The sequence below is a fragment of the Phoxinus phoxinus genome (assembly GCF_949152265.1).
Source record: "Phoxinus phoxinus genome assembly, chromosome: 24".
NCBI lineage: Eukaryota > Metazoa > Chordata > Actinopteri > Cypriniformes > Leuciscidae > Phoxinus > Phoxinus phoxinus.
In genome coordinates, this window is record NC_136899.1 from 10,330,503 (window position 1) to 10,344,477 (window position 13,975).

Below are 13,975 nucleotides of genomic sequence, written 5' to 3' on the forward strand. Positions count from 1 at the left end.
CCCCTTATGGGACTATAAAGTGTGTTAGATCAGACAACGGCACAGAATTTACGGCAAAAGAGTTTCAGTCTCTATTAAGCAAGAATTTGACATGAGACCTCAGCACCTTATTCACCCCATCAAAATGGGACTCCTGAGAGAAATTGGAGAACGCTATTTGAAATGGCAAGATGTATGCTCTTAGAGAGCAATCTACCCAAGATGTTGTGGACGTATGCTGCAGTAATTCGCAACAGGTGCTACAATGGCAGAATACGGCAAACCCCATACTATGCACTGACGGAGAAAACCTGATCTTTCCAAAATGAGAGTTTTTGGTTTAGTATGTTACGCATACAAGCAGGACAAAAAGAAATTAGATGCACGATGTGAAAAGGGAGTTTTTCTAGGGTATGACAAAAACAGCCCTGCATACCTGGTCTATTATCCAGACACAGGGAAAGTTCTTATTGAACACCAGACACAGACTAACATTTCAATGTCAGATGATGATTTCCATGGGGAAAGATATGTATCCTCCCAGTCAAAAGAAAATGTGACTGATCAGATTCCAGAAGAGACTCATAAACCTCAAAATGAGACTAAAAATCAGCGAGGTGCTCAGACAGAGGTAGTTGATCACAGTACGCGTTACCCTCAGAGAAACAGGAGAGCTCCTCAATATTTGTCTGATTATGTTTCTGATGTTGAATGTGATGACCATATTCTGACCAATGTGGACTTCTGTTACAGAGTGTGTGACATACCACAAACATTCAAGGATGCTATGAGTTCAAGTGAGTCACAGATGTGGGCTAGGGCCATGAAAGATGAAATGGATTACCTTAAGGAAAATGACACATTTACTCTAACTACACTGCCTGAAGGTAAACATGCAGTGGGGGGTAGATGGGTCTATGCTGTCAAAAACAATGCAGATGAGACTGAGGCATACAAGGCCATATAGGCTATGTAGCAAAAGGCTAGTCGAGTAATGGGTGTAGATTACAACAGCAACACCAACAGCAAATATCACTTCAGTACGTGCCTTAATGCAAATGGTAGCACAATATGATCTTGAACTCCACCAGATGGATGTAAAAACTGCCTATATGCATTCTCCAATTGACTGAGATTTACATGGGACAGCCAGAAGGATTTGAAGTGAAGTCAGACATAGTATGTGATAAACTAGGCTGTAAACTGAACAAGTCAATGTATGGGTTAAAACACTCAGGTAGAAACTGGAACAAAATGAAATGGTGGCTGATGCTATGACTAAACCAGTAACAAAGTTTAAACTTGAAAAGTTCAAGAGTTTTATGTTTGGCATGTAATGCAGTACAAAAGAAATACAAGACTGTTTATGTGTTATGTTGTCATGTGCTATCCAATGGATATATGCTAATAAAAAGAGGTTCCGGCCCAAAAGAATACCAAGTGATGTCTGTGAGTTTTTCCTTCGTATTATCGTATAATTTACTAAGATGACCGGTTATAATTCATGAAAACACTCTGACATGCTGTGTTTTAACGTTTTAACTACAGAGATAATTAATTATCATGATAATAGCAGATTGTCTGAGAAAATAGTTTTGTGCAAATAATGCACAAAACGCTTCTTTCAGGGCCTGTTTTGTGCGTACGCAATGGTTATAAATAAGGCCCCTGGTAGAGCGGCAGAGACACAGAGAGAGAAGAAAGAGAGAGAGAGAAAAAAAAAACACACACACCAGCACTACCATAACACAACCACGGAATGTAACACCCCCACCCATAAGTTTTCAAACATTAACCCATGTCTTGAAAATGACCAACAAATACTTTTCACTCTACAGCAGAATATACTCTTGAAATGGCATCGGCTACAATATTTTCAGAACCTTTACAATACTGGATATTAAAGTTGTATTCTTGAATAACCAGTGACCACCTCATCAGGCACTGATTCGAATTTCGCATCTGATCCAAAAAAACAAGAGGATTATGGTCTGTATAGACAGTGACGGAATGACTACCACCAAGGTAAATTTCGAAGTGTTGTAAAGCTAGCACCAGAGGGCCTCCTTCACGATAGTACTGTACCTTTGCTGAGTGTTGGTGAACTTTTTAGAAAAGTAACTCAAAGGATGCTCTATGCCAGGGATAGGCAACTTCGGTCCTGGAGGGCCACTGTCCTGCAGAGTTTAGCTTCAGCCCTGATAACAACTCACCTGTCTGTATCTATCTTGTAATCCTGAAAACATTGATTGCCTTGTTCGGGTGTGTTTAATTAGGGCTGGAGCTAAACTCTGCAGGACAGTGGCCCTTCAGGACCGGAGTTGCCTATCCTGCTCTATGCCATAAGGATCCTCCTGCAGTAACACAGCTCCGGCACCTGAGTAACTGGCATGTACCTGCAGCTTGAATGGGAGAGTGAAACACGGAGCAGAAAGTACAGGAGCACTACTTAAAAGACCTTTAGCAGCGTTAAAGGCAGACTCACATTCAGAGGACCAAAACAACTTCTTGGCAGTACTAAGCATATTTCCCATTGCGAAAAATAATTCTACATTTCCCACATTTGGTGCATAAACAATAATTTGTCATCCCTTCATTAATAGTTTTGACAACAACCAGACAACCTTTTACAAATTCTTCAGTTTTTTCAATGCTAACTTTGTATCTGGCTAAAAAAGGAGAGCAATTCCATGGCCAGATTTGTACCATGGCTAAGTACATGTTGACCTTTCCATCACATCCTCCTCTCTACCGTACGTCATTATCCATATCACTATGTGTTTCTTGCAATAAAATGACATGTAACTTTTTATTTTGCATGATTTCAGACACTAAAACTAATTTATGACTATCCCTCCCTCCATTAATATTTAATGAACCCACCCTCAAAAGATCCCTGTATACGTTTAGGGAGGAAAGGAAAAAAGACAACATCAGAAGAAACAAGTAGTCGAAATAAAGAGAAGAACACTGCGTGATGCATGGCTAATCACTTATAAAAATGCTTTTAGCCTCTTCTTTTTATCCACCTTTCTACATTTTCTCATAACTGTAATGTTTTCGCTCACCTCTGCTGGACCTGCGTGTTCCTTTCACATCTCCCTCTCCTGAGACAGTAGGCCTATCCTCTGGTGCACGCTCTCTATGTGGGCATGCAAACTTTTTATGCCCTAAATCGCCGCAATCAAAGCACTTTAAAGGAACTCTCGCCAAATTGCAACCTATAGGCTATTTTTGTTAATCTACCCGAGTCAAAATGCCTTTTGAATGGGAGTGCTAGGGGCACTAGAACGATAGCATCAAAATCGCTATTTTTAAAACACTAATGATGTTCGACACGACATGAAACTGCGCTTGAAGTATGACCAGGTGCTACGCATGAACTCGAGCATTGACAACATTGTTTGTGCACACAAAGTTTACTAAAAAGAGTTTTGTACGACTCACTTTATTAGTTAGTGTTTCCAGTGGCTGGAATTTTGTCAGTCAAACGTAGTCGATCTCCGAATGCAATGTAATGAACTGACTCCATTATGAGGAAATGTCATGAACTTGTAATTCCATTGAAATGCATGATAACTTAGACACTCAGCTCATGGCAATTTATATGGAAACAAGCTTTAGGAGCTTTCCATCTTTACTCTCCTCATGTAACGTTGCATTCGACTACTTTTGACTGACAAAATTCCAGCCACCGGAAACACTAACTGATAAAGTGACTAAAAGTATTTTTTGTAAACTATGTGTACACAAACAATGTATTCAATGCTCAAGTTCATGTGTAGAGCCCCTGGTGATACTTCGAACACAGTTTTATGTTGTGTCGAGCCTTTTTAGTGTTTTAAAAATAGCGATTTTGATGCTATCATAGAAATGCCCCTCATACTCCCATTCAAAAGACATTTTGACCTAAAACGAAAATACGGCCAATCTTAAAAGTGGCGTTTCCATTCTAATTATACCTTTACACGAAAGTTTGACTTGAATAGATTAACAAAAAGAGCCTATAGGTTCAATTTTGGCGAGAGTTAACCTTTTAAGCTACTGTACCAGTGGTTGCGTACACCATACGTTTTGACTTTGTGTCGTACTCAGAATGAAACATCCAGCGTGTTTAGAAACATAAACACCTGTCTTCTGAAAGATTTGACGTGTTTCAGAGACGGGTGTTTACAGGCTAACGTAATTGTTTTAAAACCACTGGCAAATTTGCAAAAACGTAGGCTACTAATTCCCGTTCCAACGTTTCATCCGAAATGAAAGGTGGAACATTCGATACGTAATTTTCGCTGTCGGAGCGTGTTACGGGGTAACCTGAACAAAGATATTGTTTATAATGAGACCATTCTCGATTAAACAATTATCTATTGTGATGCTGTCCTCTGGTACACACCTAAAGCCATTACGCAAGGACAAAGAAGGCACACAAAAAATGCTGGGTTGTTTTAACCCAATTTTGGGTCAAATATGGACAAACCCAAACGTTGGATTAAAAATGCATTATAAAAATGTAACCCAATGGCTGGGTTTGTCCATATTTTACCCAAAATTTGGTTAAAACAACCCAGCATTTTTGTGCAGAAGACTTTATTTAAAAAATTTAACATGAAACATTCACCTTTTATACCACAAACTACAAAATAAAACAAAACAAAACAAAAACTTTGTCTAAAAAATATTTTACATCAATAACAGAGCACAGAGCCATATCACTGCCTGAGAGAGAGAGAGAGAGAGAGAGAGAGAGAGAGAGAGAGAGAGAGAGAGAGAGAGGATAGTTGTCGTACTTTTCACTCCAATTAATATTTTTCAGTGTATAGGCTTCTATTTAAAAGTGAGCACATGCCTTAACGTTTGGCTACGAAAAACTATTGGATATTAAAATTAATGGGGTAAGTTATGCGATTAAACTAGCACTTGTTTTCTTTAAAAAAAAAGAAGAAGAAGAAGAAGAAGAAGAAGAAGAAGACTTCTAACCGTGTTTGGTTTTTCGCAGAGTAGTAATGGATGTGTTGTGCACAAAAGACGCCGCTCAGCTCCAAAAGAATGATGTCACCTGAAATGGAAAGACATCGCTGCGCATGCGTGGGTGGGATGCGAGCGCGCATTACATGAAAGACCAAACAGCCAAAAGTTGCCAAAACTGTTTATAACTAGGACTGCAAACGTACTTAAAAGGTGTGCAAAAAGATATTATATAGGCTAAGCATATTGTCATTGTACAAAATAGACAAATTAAATGTAATATAGCCTAATATAAATCAAAACAATAAGGGATATCACAATAGAAATAAATAATATACATTAAAAGACTATAAAACACAATTCTACAGTCAAGGCTTAAATCCGCAATACTAAGAAATAAATAAAAAAGAGCAGGCCCTATCTAATTTAATTTAAAGAACAGGTGTGTAATGCATGTATATAATACTGCCAGAAGATGGTGCTCTGTGAATGAAAACAGCGCGAGACCTGCGCGTGTATGTATGTGTGTGGATGAAAGCTGAAAAGGCAGCATCGCCGCGCGCTCTGCCTCCGTTGCCTTTCAGCAGCCGATGCTTGCTCTTTACTGAGTCAACATCCAAAGAACAGTTCATTTTCTCAAATAACCTTAACAGGGCATGAACGCAGGATTCTTATTCAGCTGAATTTCGGATTTAAAGCGGGGAGAGGAGAGCGTTTGTTCTCTGGACATCATTTGGTGAGTGTACAATGTCATTCCATTGCACTCACTGTTTGTTCGCGGGGTAATGCACTATTTCAGGTTAGCTCAATTCTGTCTGTTAAAGATGCCTGTTATTTTGGTTAAAATGGAGGAATGTAGCACAGTCTGCAGTTCTATGAAACCTGCCTCAATGTGCTGAATAAAGAGGAAAACAGAGCATTAGCATATTACTGTGCTCAGTTTAACAATAGATTTTTGGCATCACAGCTCATTTGAAGAGACTGACCCAAATTCTAAATGGAAGGTGGGTGAGTGGAAGGTGTAGGGTAGGATGTGATAGAAATGTTTTAATTTGTTCTCTTAAACGCCTAAATCTCCTCAATGACAAGGATAATTATGCACATCATTTGCAAAGGTCTTTCCTTTTCACCTTGAGAACTGTATTAAGATGGTATAACTAAATTAGAATTTGGGATACTTCCTTTAAAGTAACCCAGAGTTTCTGCTGAACAGACGTTAAAAGAAAAAATCCTTTCAAATGCCACGAGGTCTAGTACCAATACATCCCCACGAGCTCAGTTTGGTCCACTTCCAGCAGTGTTGAACTGAATATGATTTCAAGATATTCCTGCATCTATTACTTTGTCATAATTTGCTCTTTATGTTGAAATATAAGCACTGCGGAGCAGTAAGTTGGTGTGTTGGTTGTAGACATTGGGTGTTGCTGTAGACCTGTAGAGTTGCTGTCTTGTTTAACCTTGCCTTCATGTTCAAGTGCTGTTCTTGAAGTGATGTTATGCTCTCAGTTTGCCAATATGTCAAGACAATTGTTGTTTACAAAGGCATTAATTTGGCATTTCAGGTGTGAGTATTTTACAGTGCTGGAAAGGAGGTGACAAAGTTTTTTCCATTAGGAGCGAATGTATTGATCTGGAGAGCTGACTGGCAGATCTTTCCACAATGTGCCTGATCGCATCTGTAAATAAGCCCACTGAATGAGCTGTAGATGATGAGGGACAAAGCTGGATCAAAGGCGTGTAATGTTATCTACAGACTGCTCAATGCTGTCCTCTGCACATTTCACGGTTTCACATGAAATGCACACTGCTGCTTGCAGCTTGCTAATGGGATGAAGGACGTCTAAAGCTCTGAGAGCCTGTTTATCAAAACATCTCAGTTATCTTCTTGTCGTTTGTTTGAAAGCATGCACGGAGATAGAGATAACGGAGAGCTTCAGTTTTGTTTGCTTTTACCGGGCCAGAAGATTTGGCCAGATCGCTATTAATTCTTCTCGTCTGCCGTCTCTCGGTTGTCTTCTGTGCCGTTGCCGCGTGCTCGAAAAGCACCATGTGTTCGGTGATGAAATGGGGAGAACGTGTGAAGTGCTTTTCACAGATATCCACTATTTTAACATGCTTGGCTCTCAGGCTTCTGTTGTTCGAAGAAAATCAACTTGTGGCCAGGTCATCAGGCATCCACTCTGTTGGATGAAGATGAGAAACTCATGAGAATCATTTCAGTTATTCAGATGATTCAATCCACCGAGCAGATTGGTTTGGCTGTGCAGATTCCTAATTAGTTTAGCTGTCAAGGTCTCCAAAGGCTAATTGAGCATCCAGAAAGCCTGGCGTTTAAGAACCTGTCATCATATTTGTTCTTCCATGATATGAATTATTTATTACATCGAGGTTTAGGCTATGTTGTTAACCATTGGACATATCTTGGGTTACAATGAGTGGCAGTTCAGTTTTAATTGGAGCCTTTATTTGCACTGGAGATTTTATTTTCCATCTGAACACAACATGACAGGTACTGGTTCAAAAGAGCCAGCACTTGTGTGATATGTATATAGAGCTAACAGACATCATCCACTTGTGGGAAATGACAAGCTTTAAAAAAAAAAACTGTCACTTTGACTCATTAAGCTCAAATCAGTGAGGTCATTAAAGCCAGAAGGGACAGGTTCAGCAGAACACATAATTTTCTGTGCAAACAAGATGATGATGATGTCAGGCAAGTAGTGTATACAGTGTGTCTGAGTTAGGTTTGATTTCCAGGGTATGAATTAGCTGATACCAGAAATGTGTAGCTTGAATTGACTAAAAAGGTAGATTTTGATCAAAGTTATTTTCAAATACTGTTATGTGGATGTTGGATGATATATATATATATATATATATCATCATCATTGTATTATTCAACCTTAATGAGTCAAAAGTGAGTGTATTTTTTAAGGTCGTCATTGCCCACCAGTAGATGTTTGTTAGCTCTATTTAAAATGAAACGGGGTGACTTTGGCTGCGTCTGAAAACTGACTTGTTGCCTCAGTAAGGCAGCATTTGCACACGAAAGTACCTCATGAAACTGATTTCGGAAAGACTTCTGAGGCAGCGCAATGGTTTAATGATCTACAGCAAAATAGAGCGAGCTTTGGCGATAACTAAGCACATATTTAATTACAACAAATAATATTTTTTTGCTAGAAATGACAGAACGTTGAAAACGAATTGACAGAACGTTGAAAAGATCAGAAGTGGAAAACGTTGGTCAAAAACGTACATTCACTAAACTGTGAATAAACCTTTCAGCTTTATTTTCTAGCTCAACTGTCATATAATGGAACGCACAGGATTGTGGGCGATCAAAAGCATCGAAGGATACATATATGCTGTCTTCAAAAATCCCTCAGATATATAAGGAGACAGGAAGTGAAGCTAACATTCAATTCGGACATGCCCTGATGCCTTACTACCTTGGAATGCACCCTCCAAAGGATAAGCTTTTGGACACAGCCCACATAAGTGAGTCATTGAATCATTCACCCAACACTGATTCATTAATTCAGGAACAAAACACTATTTGTCCTCGGTGACACAGTTGTTCTGCTGTGGCTTTGATACTACATTAGCAAAAATGTGCCTGGAAATATTGTAAGTTACTCAATATTCTTTGTTGGTAAAAAGCAATGTCACATTTGTTCGCAATCATATTTGGTGCTTTTAGCAGTAGTCAGATGTTTCATATTCTTCTTGGAACAGTCCTATATTTGAAACACTTTCCCTCACATGTGCCTACTTATTTGAATTTGCAGAATCTCCCAGTTCTGCCTCAAATACTGCCAAGACATTATAAGCGGAGATCTATGTCAAGTATATTACATCTGGTTCCAATAGCCAAATATTAATAAATGTGAAACTAAGTGTGACATTGTAAAAGTTGTAAATAGGCCTATAGTCATTTTATTTTTCAAATCAAGGTCATGTGAGTTAGAGTACGTGATCACTAGCATTCCCAAATTTATTTATTTTTATTTTATTTTTTTGCCGCATTAAATGTATTGGAGATGTGTTAAAAACAGTGGCCTATATTCCGTAATCCTATTGCATTATTGTATTTATCATTTTTTAGGATTCATTGCTGGTGTTTAAATATTGCTTTCCTGCTTGTTTAGCTTCATATAGGCCTACTCTGCGTTTTCTTTTCCACACAATAGAATAGTTACTTTATGTATTATTTTCATGCTGTGGAGGGAAATAATTCTCTGACCAACTGATCCCCATTTGCTGAGTCAGTGGAGTCTGTGCATACAGTATGTGTGAGTGTGTCTCTCACCGTATTGATTTTTCTTTTTGGAAAGGCGGAAGAAAGGGTCTAAGAATCAAACAACAAACACTGGCTAGGGAGAAGAGAGGGTTAATCAAACGATGCAGTGGAATCTCTTCCCTCAGCGTTAAATCCCGCCAAATGCCCTGTCATATCATGTTCCTGAATATGCCTGCGTCCTGTCAGTGCGTTGCACCTCAGCTGCTTTGCACACCTTGAGCGGAAAGCGTTCATCACCAAGCCTGCTATATTTAGACTCGTATTTTTAGCTGTGCAGAAAATGAAATCAAATGCATGGTTGGGCTCCACCCAGCGACATCTTTGATTGACAGCTGGGTTCTTCTCAATGATAAAGATGTCTAGAAAGGATAGGAGATGAAAGCAATAATCAAAGGCGAGTATTTTTTTTGAAGAGCAGTATTTTTGCACACTTATATATATATATATCTCATATATATATATATAATGGGGATGTATATATCCCTATATATATTTTATAATACAGTTTGAGGTAGTGTCGTAAAAAAAATCATAGCCTATAACATAATAAGGGAGATATGTGCAACGTGCAACTTTTCCTTTTTCCTTTAGGGAATGAGAAATGAGATCAAACTATTTTTTAATAGGCTATGATATAATAATTATTTATAATATTTAATACTGTTTTATATAAGCTATCTCTCTACATAAATACAGTGTGTGTGTGTATATATATATATAAAGTTTAGACACCCATGCTAAAGTTGCCTAAAAAGAGGAATACAAAAATAAGTGTTTGGAATCTTAATTGATCTTAATGCCTTAATAATAATAAAAAAGGAAAAATCCAACCTTTAAGGACACCAATTTTCTTTGTGAATGAATAATGTATCGTAAATAAATAAATGTTCTTCCTTAAAATACAAGTCAGGACCACCCCCATGTTAAATTCCCATAGAGAAGGCAGATTTGTATTTGTAAAGGCCAGTTATTTCATGGATCCAGGACACTATGCATCCTGATAAAGTTCCCTTGGCCTTTGGAATTAAAATAGCCCCATCATCATATACCCTTCACCATACCTAGAGATTGGCATGGGGTACTGTCCATAAGATCATCTCTCAATGCAAATCAAACCAGCTATTAGGCGAACTGAAATAAAACCATGCCAATCTCTAGACCAAGGGAACTTTATCAGGATGCATAGTATCCTGGATCCATGAAAAAGCCATTAAAAATAAAAATATTAAGGCATTAAGATCAATTTCCAAAAGATGAGTTTTTATTCCTCTTTTTAGGCAACTTTAGGATGGGTGTCTAAACTTATGCATAGCACTGTATATATCACGCACATTCACACTATCATGTCAAGGCATCTGATATCTCTCATTTCTATTAGTTCCTGAGGAATTAAAAAGGCCGAGTTTTGAGCAGCTGATGCACACACAGCGGTGGGCACCTGCAGGGTTTGCAGCAGAAACGATGACCTCTCAGACCTCTTTTCTCCCAGTAGAGGGTGCAGTGACTGACTGATTACTTCAACCTTCTCCGGGGTGCTGCCTGCAGAGTCATGCTTCACTGCACATAATTATCAAGGATGAAACCATTTTCAAGTCTTTGCCTTTTTCCTTCCCTTCTGATAGATAAATTGAAAGAAGGGGCATTTTGCAATCAAGCCACGAAGTGATTTCTCCAGAAATCAGTGGAAACAAATGAGGCCAGGTTTATAGGTATAGTTATATTCTGGATACACTGGTTTTGAAAACCCCAAAATTCCCAAAATAACTGCGTATTCTATTACTATTTTATATTTTCGTATTTCTATACGTAATTGCATGGTTATTTTTTCCGGGGTTTTTTTGTTACAGCAAAAACAACTTTACAAATATTTATAGTCGCCCTTAAAACAGTGGAATGATGCTTGTGTCAGTATTGTTAAATGCATTACAATATAAATGGTATATTGATTTAAACTACATTAGGAAAGTGACTTTGTGCCTCGTTGTGAAGGTACAACAAGATGGTGCTTTTTTAGTGACCACAGCTGGCGGAAGAGACGGGTATGCACTTGTAGGAGTCAGTTGAGGTAGGGAGGTGCTGTTTAAAGTGCCCCTGTGCTTTTTTCGAATATTACCTTTCATGCAGTGTGTAAAACAGCTGTCTGTGAATGGAAACAGTCTTCAAAGTTGTAAAGTCGAAAATGCACGATAAAATCATTGTCTCGCAAAAGCAGTGGCGGCTGGTTCTAAAAAAATTGTTGGGGGTGCAAACAAACTGAATTAGTAATGCAGGACTGAAAAGTAGGCTAATTATTAAATAGCCATTTAACAAAGATAATAATGTATCATTACTGCTTAACATGGAAATTCAGCATTTAAAGCATGCCATAAGGTAGGGTTGTACCTTAATGGTGTTAATGGTTGCGCTGTTATTGATACAGTTAATGTTACAGTTCCCACATGTGCACCGCAAAAAAAAAAATTAAATATACATATCGGTTTGTCGATGGACATACACTTAATGCTGATGATAAGGAATTAAAGTTTCAACATCTTATAATTTACGTCAAACTGAGTAGTCGTCAATGAGAAACGTCCTGCTCAAGTCGTCCTTGCGATGAAGGTTCTGGTCGAATAACTAGGTTAATATGGTAATCGTTTCTGTCTTTACAGTGTGTACAATCACTGAAGACTGAGGAACCCTCCGGAACTGAAATGCAGTTATGGTAATGGGTGTTTCGTTTCCAACAAGCGCTGTAAGCGATAGACCAATCACAAGAGACTGGGCCATCTGACCAATCAGAGCAGAGAAGGATCGCGGAAAGTATGGATTTAGAGAGAACGAATCTTCATACAAGTCATTTGAGAATCATAGAAAAATGTGGTGATGTGCAATGTATATTATGAGAAAAAGAAAATGTTTTTTTTTTTTACCTTTGATGCATGTAAACTTGTTGTAGGAGACCTCCAAAACAAAATGAAGAACCTTTAAAATAGCACAATAGGGGCACTTTAAATGAACGGGCTGTCAATATAAAAGTGGTCTTTTGTCCGTTGTTGTCTATTCTGGTTCTTCTGAAATCATATGACTGCTTTACGTGATGAAGTTTGAGTATTCATTCACTGAAAAACGTAGCCTCTGCTGTTGCTCTCAAATCAAATATTGTCATTATGTCAAGTTCTACAATAATGAGGTTTGGTCTTAAGACAAGCAATAGTGTGTTTATCAATGAGCCATATAACTTTTGTAGTGTATCTCAGCTTCAATAGAGGAGAAGGTCATCCGTGACTAATGACTTGGGTGACTTTTAGCTTTAGATCCCCACCAGAGCATGAGTTGTCTCTCATGAGTGACTGCTCAAGGTGTAGAGCTGGTCGCTGGGGCATCAGCAGAGCAGTCAGCTGGAAACCGTAGCAACCATTAGCAGCGTTGTTACCATGACATTCATTCAGCCAGTGAGACAGGCTTCCTGGCTGGACTCCATTGGGAGTTGTGATGGCAGGATTTAGAAGGAAGTGGGACAAACCATTGTGACGAAAGTAGTTTTTGGCAGAGAATGAAGGCCTAGTTCTGTATTTACACTGCTAGAGTAAAAAAAGAAAAAGAAAAAAATCAGCTATGTATCTGTGGGCTGGCAAACTTGGGAATGAATTGTTGTGTAAAAATAGTCAATTTAATTCTATTGGTTATTTAGCACTTAGCAGCCTGGCTCTTATTTATGATTACCTCAATCTTGTACACAGCTCAAAGCTTAACCACAATCAATCCCTAGAAAATCAATCCAAAGATACAATTCTGGAAGCCACCTGGCCATTCAGTAAAGTCTCAGATTCATGCAGGGAAGAACTATTTTGTTGAATCGGGGCCATGAGCGGTCTGTGGCCGTGCAGCACAGTTTAAATACATCACAGTGACGGGTCCCGCTCCAAGGGCCTTGTAATGGATCATGGGGGAGGAAGTTATGGTGGTAAGAAATGGACAAGCAGGGCGTAGAAGGTTGAATGGTTACCCTGGACTCTCATATCCGCTGAGAGGGCACATTGGTCAGTGTTCCATGGAGAGCGTAATAACAGGAAATGTTACGGAAATTAATCTTATTGCATGTTGTTGTTTTTCGTGCTTGTACCATTTTTTTCCCCCGTATTTATTTGTCATTATGCATTAATTGAAGCTTTTGTCACCTTTCATGAGTAATACTTTAAATTTCAGTTGAGAAAATTGCTTTGACCTTTGCCCTTTAATTGTACGGTTTCATAAAGCTCCAACAATGCCCTTTTAAATTCTCTAATAGCTGTTTAATCTAACCTTTGCACAGAAGAGAATGCATAAAAGATATGGTTATTGTTGTCAAAATGTGCTGCTGGTGGTTATAACTTAAGTTATCTGTGTTGCGGCACTGATGTGGTAAAGAGAGCATGAGAGAAAGTGAATGTGGGCATTTTCGGTCTCTCTTTTGTTTAAACAAGTGTGTTTAGACGGTGATAAGGAGGAGAAAGGGATATATAGAGGCGAGTCAGGCTCCTCCGGTTGGGCACGTCTTTTCAGTGCCAGGATCAGGTTGACCTTGGAGATAATATTGAGCCTTATCCCCGTTTGTCACGGGTGAGGAAAAACAGATTATACTCTCTAAAGTCGCTTCTGACTATAGAGCCTTGATGGCCTCCCACATCAATGACGTCCTCAACCTATCCTCAACCTCAATGCTTGTTTTCCCTCGCAAATCCATGCCTTCTCATCTTTTCTCATCTT

The 13,975-nt window shown here is 38.7% G+C and overlaps 1 protein-coding gene across 4 annotated transcripts in view; it reads left to right on the forward strand.

Annotated features, from left to right (window-relative positions):
- The first annotated feature begins 5,553 nt into the window (after positions 1-5,553).
- The window catches only part of ctnnd2a (catenin (cadherin-associated protein), delta 2a), a 259,552-nt gene continuing 251,130 nt past the window's right edge, over positions 5,554-13,975 (forward strand). For all 4 annotated transcript variants that reach the window (XM_079601833.1, XM_079601834.1, XM_079601836.1 and 1 more), the window contains exon 1: positions 5,554-5,680. The gene's annotated coding sequence lies outside the window, so the exon portion shown is untranslated. The remainder of the gene's footprint in view (positions 5,681-13,975) is intronic.